The 9,880-nt window shown below is 38.9% G+C and overlaps 1 long non-coding RNA gene across 1 annotated transcript; it reads right to left on the reverse strand.

Moving 5' to 3' along the window:
• Positions 1–1,659: 1,659 nt before the first annotated feature.
• Positions 1,660–7,871, reverse strand: LOC115651381. The gene is made up of 4 exons (XR_004000345.1): positions 7,836–7,871; positions 6,451–6,512; positions 5,164–5,236; positions 1,660–2,657 (listed from the first exon to the last, which is right to left on the reverse strand). It is a non-coding gene; the product is annotated as an uncharacterized LOC115651381 (long non-coding RNA).
• Positions 7,872–9,880: the final 2,009 nt, after the last annotated feature.

A 9,880-nucleotide genomic window follows, 5' to 3' on the forward strand; every position in this document is an offset into this window, starting at 1 on the left:
TCAAACAAAAATTTCAGTGCACTCAGACCTTTTATTTGCAAGTATTTTTAAAGAGCTAGATTCACAAGACACCAGGAGGAGAAGGGTGGTGGTGGTGCTGGTGATAGATGTTCTCCTGAAATGTGGGAAATCCCTGCTCAAAGGACCAATTTTTATACAGCTTTAACAGGAGATACTGAGATTTGACCCCAGAACATCCTGTAGGCCAAAAGGTTAGCTCACTTGCAGTACAGGAGATGCAAGTCTCTGCGTCAAGCAGAGGGAGGCTTTGAATCTGTGATCTCCCCTATCCCAGCTGTAAGTTATATAGGGGCACCGCCAGCAGCCCCATTTTGTAATGGGGTCCTCAGTCCCCAACACAAAAAAATTAGATGAAACAATTCCATAAATTGGCCACAAATTAGCCAAATCATTTGCTGAAAAAAATCATGTTTTGGTGAATTTACTATTCACCAGAAAAAAATGGCACAGCTCTAACTATGATAAAAACAGTATGTGAGTGTATCTCAGGACCCTTACCTCATTCAGTGTATAAAGAAAGAATAGCTATGCACTATTTTGTTTTATTCTTATCATCCAGTGTGTCCCACACTATTCCAATCCTGCTCTGAAGACAGATTATTTCCTTATAAGATTTCTGTGACACTTATTACAGATGAGTGAATATTTGATTTTTTTCAGTTTGGTGGCTGAATGGAAAAATAAAAAAAATCTTTTCAGGTCAAAATGAAATATTTTGTTTTATGCAAAAGAAAATTTTTATTTAATTTTTATGGGAGGCATTTGCATATATTTTATTTTATTTTTGGAGGCAAGAAAGTATTTTTGAAATTATTTGTAAAATAATTTCAGTCAACCCAAAACCGCATCTTTCAGCAAATAAACTATTTGTCGGAAAAAAATTTGCCCAGATCTACTCATCAGTATAGTGTGAGTGCTAAACATTAATAGATTTATTTTCAGAACACCCCAGTCAGAGGAAGGAATATTGTTTATACCCGTTTTACAGATGGAGAAACTGTAGCACAGAGTAATGGTCCAAAGCAGAATTGGCCAGGAATTTTTTGACAAAATAATCTGCCATCAGAAAATGTTAATTCATTGAATAGAAATTTTGCAGAAGCATACTGGTTTCAATTAAAATTTCACTGAGAATGTCTCTCAAGTCCAGGTTGGAACTTCTGGTCAAATAGCAACTAGTCCAGAAGTTAGAGCTGTAGGAAAACCAGGTCCAAGTCACTATAAGGCGCTAGAACATAAGTCTCCCACCTCCTTAACCATCGGGCAATTGGCTTTCAGAGGTGGTGGTGGTGGGCCCGTGTATCTAAGGGATTACTGGAAATGCACGGGTAAGCATATAGCCAATTTCACCCTGCCATGTAATGAATACCCCATTCAGTAACATCCAACTAATGTCCGCTGCAGCAGGAGCAGAAAAGCTCTTATAAACCCAAAGATAATGTTCCATATAAATGTTCACTGTAACAAAAATATGAGAGAAGATATCCAGCAAAGATAGGCTATATAAAGACAGAATGAAAACTTTTAGAACACTTAGTTTCCATAAATTTTAGCATGTCTTTAAAGATTCTTGACAACTGGTTGGATAATGTTTCAAGCTTACAGTTTAGTGTATCATAAAATAAGAAAATGGCAAAGCAAAAGAAACTTTAATGTCTGTATTTATGACAACTGATTTATGAATACACTTGAAATTAATATTTTAGTGTAGCAAACTCTCCAACAAAGTTGCCATCATAAATATGCCTAGTAAATTAGCATTAAACAAAATGGTAAAATGGAAAGAAGCTAATGACTACTATAAACAATTAAGCTATGCATCAATGTAAATATATACATGGATGAATAAATACAAAAATGAAACAGTGATCTGACAAGAACGCCCAATCTAACTTTCACATATTTTATAACAAGGCCAAATAAAATTCAGGAGCCAAACATTCCACTAAACAGGGTTCAAATGCAGATTCCCATCTTTCTAAATGTGGGCATCTCTTGATTAGGCCCATTAGACTGATTTGAGCTCGGTGACAATGTTTTCAAATGTGGGTGCCCACAATTTGGAACCCAAGTTTTGAGGTGGCTGTTAACGTAGCCATTAATCCAAACATTAATTTGAGGTTTAGGTCTAGAGTTTCAGTTCTGGCTTCCCTCTCATTTCAATTCGTGTACACAAATAAGTAAAGACAGCGTCATTACTCATTGCAGAAACAGGAAGAATGGTTTTAAAAGACAAACAGCACCATTGCTATAGTTTCCTTCAGAGATTATCAAGTGCCATTTATACATTATCTAAGAACCAAACAACATTTGTACTGAAATGCAAACATTTTAAGGTTAATAGAATAACTCTGAAATCCAGTGCAGTACACAATAAAATCCTTGTCAGTTGTAATTCTGTCTTTATTGCTCAGCAAAGGGGCTTGCCATTTTGTACATTCTTAGCACACTGTCTCCCCAAATTTACTCCCCTCAGCAGTGCTTCACTGAAGTCATCCAGTCCTATTAAGGTAGTGAGAGGGGAGAGGAATCCATAGAGGCCACCCAAGGCAATGCTTAAGGGCCAGCCAAAAAACACCAGGACGATGAGCCAAAATATTCCCCACATTATGCAGCTGCAATCTGCCATCTTGAACCTAGTGAGACAGTTAGAAAATAGGAGTTAATTTGGGCAGGTTCTGTTAAAAGATATTTTATATATATTTTACTTCCTAAGAAAAATTCCTATTCAGAAAAAAAAAAGTTGTTTCAGCAAAGCAAATCTAACTCCTATATTTTACAAAACAATCGAATGCAATACAGTTCTCAAGTCACAGGTGTAGCCTTGGGTGAAACAAAAGTTATATTAGAACCACTCTCTCCTAGCCCAGAATGTTTTGAATTCAGATACTTATCTATATAGAACTATGCTAAGTAGCAAGTGTGAGATACTGGCTTTTAAACTACAAGAAAATATGACTCTAGATAAGGAACATAATGAAGATTAGTAAGGCAGGAAGACCATATTATGTTAACAGCATAAAGAAATCCATGTCTTATTCACAGGCACTTTGAGGGTGCACGTGACCTCTCAGGACGCCAACAGGCAATGCTGAATGAGGTCAACTCCTGCTGCTTGTTGACTCCCTTGGGAGGTAGAGAGTGTATACAATTAGACCCAACTCTGCTCAATCTGATCAGTACCTGCTGGCCCCTTTCACTGCCACTTCCTCTGGGATCCCAACACTGGGAATATGTGATTTCTTTGACAGCCCAATAAAGTCGGGGCCAGAACCACCATAATAGTTGTTTCCCTCACCCCCCTCAACTGAGACATATGTTGTGAGCTGTCAGGGTCCTTTATTTTTGTCTTGCTCTTTCTACCAGCAGCCTGGGAGAACATTAAGACTATACATCCTAAAATATTACACAACTCTAAATGCATCTTGGTGCATCCTGCTATACTTGTGAGGACTCCAGTTGCTATTTGGTGGTGATTGTCACCTTTATGTTCCTGTAGGTTACATAAAGGATTTCTCATGAAAGTTTTTTCTCACCAAAAAGGTTTTCTTTGGACTACTTTTAATGTTATATGTTAATTCAAATATGTTAAAATGTGGAAATGAACAGTTTGGACATCCAGACAAACTTAAATCTGTTCTGTAGTGACACCGTTAGGAGAAGAAAAAAAATTGAATGCATCTTTCAAAATCAATGTATTGTAATCTAATTTGGGACCACAAGCACTAAAATGTCTTAATCAAAATCATATGCTTTTTGGATGGTGTCACTACAGGATAGAGTTAAGGTGTTTCAGTGTGCCCTAACTGTTAATATCCGTACCTTAACACATTTGGATTGAAGTTTAAGAATAATTCTTAATTTCCTGACTTTAAAATGCCAGCTTTTGGGACAATTAAAATAAATTAATAGAGATATACCTATCTCCTAGAACTGGAAGGGACCCCGAATGGTCATCGAGTCCAGCATGCTGCCTTCATTAGCAGGACCAGATCCCTAAGTGGCCCGTTCAAGGACTGAACTCACAATCCTGGGTTTCGCAGGCCAATGCTCAAACCACTGAGGTATTCCTCCCAATGTAATTTATTTTATCCTAAATTACGGCTATGTATTTTCAACCTTAATTCCATTTTCATGTAGTCTTTATCAGGAAATTAATATTGTTAATCATTAAAGCTGGGCAAAGAAATTTCAACAGAATAATTTTTCATCAGAAAATGGAATTTTGCCAAAATCAAAATGTTTCACTGTAATGTCGACTTAGACAGAATTTTCAACAAGAAAATGTTAAAATGAATTATTTTGACTTTCTTGTTTCATTTCAATATGGTAGAAATGTTTGGTTTTGATAATGTACAAATGTTTGGTTTTTTACTCTCTTTGTTCCATTTCATTTTAATGTTATAACATTTATATATATTAATTAAGTATTTAATATTTTATATTAAGTTTCAACTTTATCTAAATGAAATGTTCCAAAGTAAAAAAAAGTTGGAAATATTCTGAGAGAAATTCTGAAACTTCAATATTTTGTTTCAATTCAGAACAAAAACAAATGTCAAAAAGTGAATATTTCCTGTGAAATGGAAATGTGGTTTTCAATCTAGCTCTATTTATTCTTTGTAATATAGTAACTACAGGATTACCATGAGATGACAGTCACATTGTGTAGGAACTGTAAAAACACCGAGTAAGAGAAAGTCCCTGTCGTTGGGACAGATAAAAGGTGACAGAAAGGGTATATCTGAGTTTGATGGATGGGGAAACCGAGACATAGAGCAATTAAGTGTCTTGACCAAGCTCTTATCAATAAGGGTGGAGCCAAGAGACAAACCCAAATCTCCTGTTTCCCAGTCCAGTGACTAACCAGAAGACGGTCCTTCCTATCCTTAATTACACAAGTAGTCCCAATTTCATGAGTAATCCTTATTCATGTACGTAGTCCCATTGGGTTGGGACTATACACATCAAGGTTTGGGCCTTCAGGTAGTAAGTTCCTTGGGGCAGAGATGTACTATTTTGTAACTGTCTCTAAAAGAGTAATTGCACACACCTATGGCACTATATAAATAATCATTTTAAAGTAGTATCACTTGTCATATATGAATTATAACACAAAATATATTTTTATAAAATTGGTACCTTTAACCAGAATTCCCAGTTGTCACCTTACTCAAAGAAAATCAATGATTGGACCAAGCTCCACCTAAGGAAACTAGAACAACAGGATCAGGATACTGTCAAAACAGTTAGTCAATTTATTTTGTTCATTATCTCTGGAATACTGCATTCTGTTCTGCATTGCATTCAACCCTGGGCACCTCAGAACCAGAAAAATGTAGGTTGATTGGAAGCAGTTCAAATAATACAAAAATGGCTACGGTGCTGGGGTTTATTGAGGAAAAGTTAAAAGAACTGCTTTTTTCTCAGAACACTAAAGAAATTTTAATACCCATCTATAAATATTTGAAGATGAAGTGGTTAAGCATCAAGGATAGCGAGAAATGACTTAGGATGGCAAAATGGTAGTATAATTAGCCATCATGAATTTACACTGATCTTTAATGAAGTATCATTGTAGATACTACAATATTACTAAGTTAAAGTGATTGTTTCTAACTGAGATGCTGTTAAGATGCAAAGGATGCCATGGCAATAGGCGCTGTGCAAAAAAATCATAAATAATAAAATACAGTAGAACCTGAGCGATATGAACACCAGAGTTACTAGCTGACCAGTCAGCCACACACCTCATTTGGAACCAGAAATACACAATCAGGCAGCAGCAGAAACAAAAACAAAACAAAAAAAGCAGATACAGTACACTACTATGTTAAACGTCAACTACTAAAAAAAATAAAGGGAAAGCAGCATTTTTCTTCTGCATAGTAAAGTTTCAAAGCTGTATTAAGCCAATATTCAGTTGTAAACTTTTGAAATAACGACCATAACATTTTGTTCAGAGTTACAAACATTTCAGAGTTATGAACAACCTCCATTCCCGAGGTGTTCGTAAATCTGAGGTTCTACTGTAGGTAAATAAACGATAGGATGAAATTAAGAAAATTTAGGGTGGCTATCAGGAAAAACTTCTTGACCGTGAGATTACTCAGGCTGGGCAACAGTGTCCCAAGAGATATTCTGTTGCTTGAGACATTTAAAGCACAACTTGAAAATGTTAAGCACCACGGGGTATAATCTTGCCGTGGCAGTGGCTAATGGACACGATTCCACAATAGGCCCTTTTCATTGCTGATTTCCAGGATTCTGTAGTTAAATTAGTAACAGACAAATACAGCAACATATTAGCATCAAGTAGCTGAGGTGCATGAGAGGACACTGTTTTACTGACTTAATTTAAACTGCCCTTCGTCACAGAAAGGTAAATAGTTTGTTTGACTATGAGTATCACAGCAATAGAAGGCTTACCTTTAAAACATATGTGTTTCTGAGGCCTTTTAAATGACCAGATGTACTCTTCTAGGCATTCACTGAAGCACAAGAAACAAGAAAACAAGCTGAAAAACACCAGGATCTTAACAGAAAAGTCTTTGTTCCCCCTTATGCAACTTGCTGACATCATCTAACAGAAGTGTATCAAAACATTAACACACCCACAGTAACCAATGTGACATCACAAACAGGCCATTGTTTCATGTGGGCAACAGGGAGCAGATGAGTTGAAACAAATGTCTTGTTGTCATACAAATATCTCTGACAGTATAAACTTGGGGGGAAAGATTTGTCATTGATCACCTAAGAACTGAACAGACGCAGTCTATGCTCACACATCCTATACAATTAGTTGCCCTATCTCTCCTGCCCTTGCCCCTCACTTTGGGTCCCTGTCACACATTATGCCTCAGAGGCATGTACCCACCCCACACCCAGTCTTGCACAAGTACCAAGCAAAGCAATCTCTGGCCTTGAGGGGGCAGAGGGGAAACGGCAGCTGCAGGGCCAGGCCAAGGGGGCTCAGATCAGATTAACATAGTTACCATGGGGCAGGGACCCATGACTCCATGTGAATGAGGGACCTGTCTCAGAAGGAGCAAGGAGCCTGCCTCACTCTAAGGAGAAAGGAGGCAGACTGCCCCAGTGCCCTCAGGGAGTGGGCAAGAGGGGCAGCCTGCACCCCCCAAACCAACCAGGCTCTTCCCCTCCCAGCTGACTCTGAATTGGCCCCAGTGAATTACTAGGTGTCCAGAGCTGGGGTGTGATCATAAACAGAAACACCCTCAGCCCTTAATCTTTCCTGTCTTCTTTCCACACACACCCTGGTGGGGTTTAGGTCAATAAACCAGAGGTTAAACAGATCACAGAGAAGAGCTAGTAATGGAAGGATATAAATAAACAATTGAAAATTCTGAAAAAAGATTAGAAATAGAGCAGGAAAATGAAAAAGAGAGAAAAACAATGAATAAATGAGACACATGTAAGGGCTCAAACCTGCAAAAAAAACAAAACACACACACACGCACACGCACACAGTTTCTTACACTAGTAGTCCCTTTGTTCCAGACTTAGCACAGAACTGGAAAGGACGAGGGAAAATGTGTTTTTAAACCATTTTTGCACACCCCAGTCGTAAGGCAGATAGAAGCCAGTTCAGCCTCAGTTGCCCTAAATTATTACTGATAAAGTTTACAGATGACACAAACACTGTGGGAGTAGTAAATCATGAAGAGGACAGATCACTGATACAGAGTGATCTGGATCATTTGGTAAGCTGGACACAAGCAAATAGTATGCATTTTAATACAGCTAAATGTAAATGTATACGTCAAGGAACAAAGAACATAGGCCATACTTACAAGATGGAGGACTCTATCCTGGGAAGCAGTGACTCTGAAAAAGATTTAGGGATATGGGTGGATAATCAGCTGAATATGATTTCTCAGTGCAAAGCTGTAGCCGAAAGAGATAATGGGATCTTGGGATGCATAAATAGGGGTATCTCAAATAAGAATTGAGTGGTTATTTTACCTCTGTATTTGACACTGGTCTGACTGCTGCTGGAATACAGTGTCCAGTTCTGGTGTCCACACTTCAATAAGGATGTTGATGAACTGGAGAGGATTCAGAGAAGAGCCACAAGAATAGGATTAGAAAACATGTCTTCTAGTGAAACTCAGGGAGCTTGATTTATTTAGCTTAAACAGGAGGTTAAGGGATTATTTGATCAGTCTATAAGTATCTGCAATCAGGGCCAGTGCAAACATTTAGGTGACCATGCTGGGATTTGGGGGGGCACCATTTTCTTCAGCAGTGACCGCGGCAGCTGGATCTCTGGCTGCCCCGGTCACCGCCAGCATTTAGGCAGAGGGAGCTGGGGCAAGGGGATGCGGGGAGGGCTGCCTGCAGCAAGAGGGGGGGCGGCATGCAAGGGAACTCCCCGCCCCAACTCACCCCTGCTCTGCCTCCTCCCCAAGCACACTGTGGCTGCTTCACTTCTCCCACCTCCCAGGCTTGCGGCACCAATCAGCTTAGGTGCAACAAGCCTGGGAGGCGGGAGAAGTGAAGCAGCGACGGCATGCTAGGGGTGCTCGTGTGCGGAGCAGGGATGAACTGGGGTGGGGGGGTGCCTCAGGGCAGACGGTGGGGGTGGAAGCTGCTGCGGTGGAGGAGGTGCCTCAGGGTAGGGGCAGGGGGGTGTGCAAGGTGGAAGTTTCACCTAGGGCACGAAACATCCTTGCACTGGCCCTGTCTGCAAGGGGAACATATACCTGCTGATGGGCTCTTTGGGTATAACATGTTCCAGTGGCTGGAAGTTGAAACAATACAAATTCAGACTGGAAAGAAGTCATGCAGCCAATAATTTTAGTTTAGTATCCATTTATTCATTTATCATGTGATGTTAGGTTATATTACATATATTCGCTGTATGTTAATTAGAGTTAATTTGTAGGACTATAAAAATATAAGATTGATCAGTATTTAAAGGAACTATGTGGTAGACATTAGTAAGACAAGCTGAAATGCAAAAACCCATAGGCTGAGGCCTGCAAGACCTTAGCTTAGCTATTTTGGGCCTTGGAGACAAGAAGTGATGGTGAAAGTCAATGACCGAGAAATAACCCGAAAGATGATGGAAAAGAGGTACCAACCAGTAAGATTACAAAAGTATAGTTGAGAAGATTGAATTTAAATTATAAAATGCTGTGGCAACAAATATTGTCTCTAACACATGCCCTAACCTCAGAATAAAGGTGGTACGTCAATGTTAATAAAAACCTACGCAGCCTATAGAATTCGGTGTCCCTTGTGTTTCCAGGGGGCACAAACCAATAAGAGAAAGAGGGCTGACTCTTTCACGTACATGCACAGAATGTAGGAACAGACAAACTCACAGCATAAAAAAGGTTGCCCAGAACAGGAACTCCAGCAGGAACCACTCCCATATTGATGGTCAATCCATGAGAGGGTCAACAGACTAACACTATCTAGGAAGATGTGAGTATGTCTGTAGGTATAACTGGTCCATTATACTTATCTTTAGGAACTATATGCTGTAACATTTATAGCTTTGTTGGTAACTTTAATAAAATTACTAAAAGGTAAATGCTCTTGTAATTGTATGCGTAATTTGCCTATGGTTTCATGTGTTCCTGTGAACTCAAAATCTAAAACAAACAGAGGTAACTCTGTTGAACTTAAGACTCTAGCTGCCAGAGCCGAATCCACTGAAGTATGATTAATCTTAAATAAAATAAAAGGCTACAGATTTGGTGTCCAATAGCAGGGCCATAGAAATCACACAAAACCAGTAAGAAACAAAAGTTTGAGAAAAAAATATATGTAGCTCAAAAGTCATAATGAACTAAAATGGAGACTTCCTGCTTTCACTTATGCTTGTTTG

Source organism: Gopherus evgoodei, chromosome 4 (assembly GCF_007399415.2).
Source record: "Gopherus evgoodei ecotype Sinaloan lineage chromosome 4, rGopEvg1_v1.p, whole genome shotgun sequence".
NCBI lineage: Eukaryota > Metazoa > Chordata > Testudines > Testudinidae > Gopherus > Gopherus evgoodei.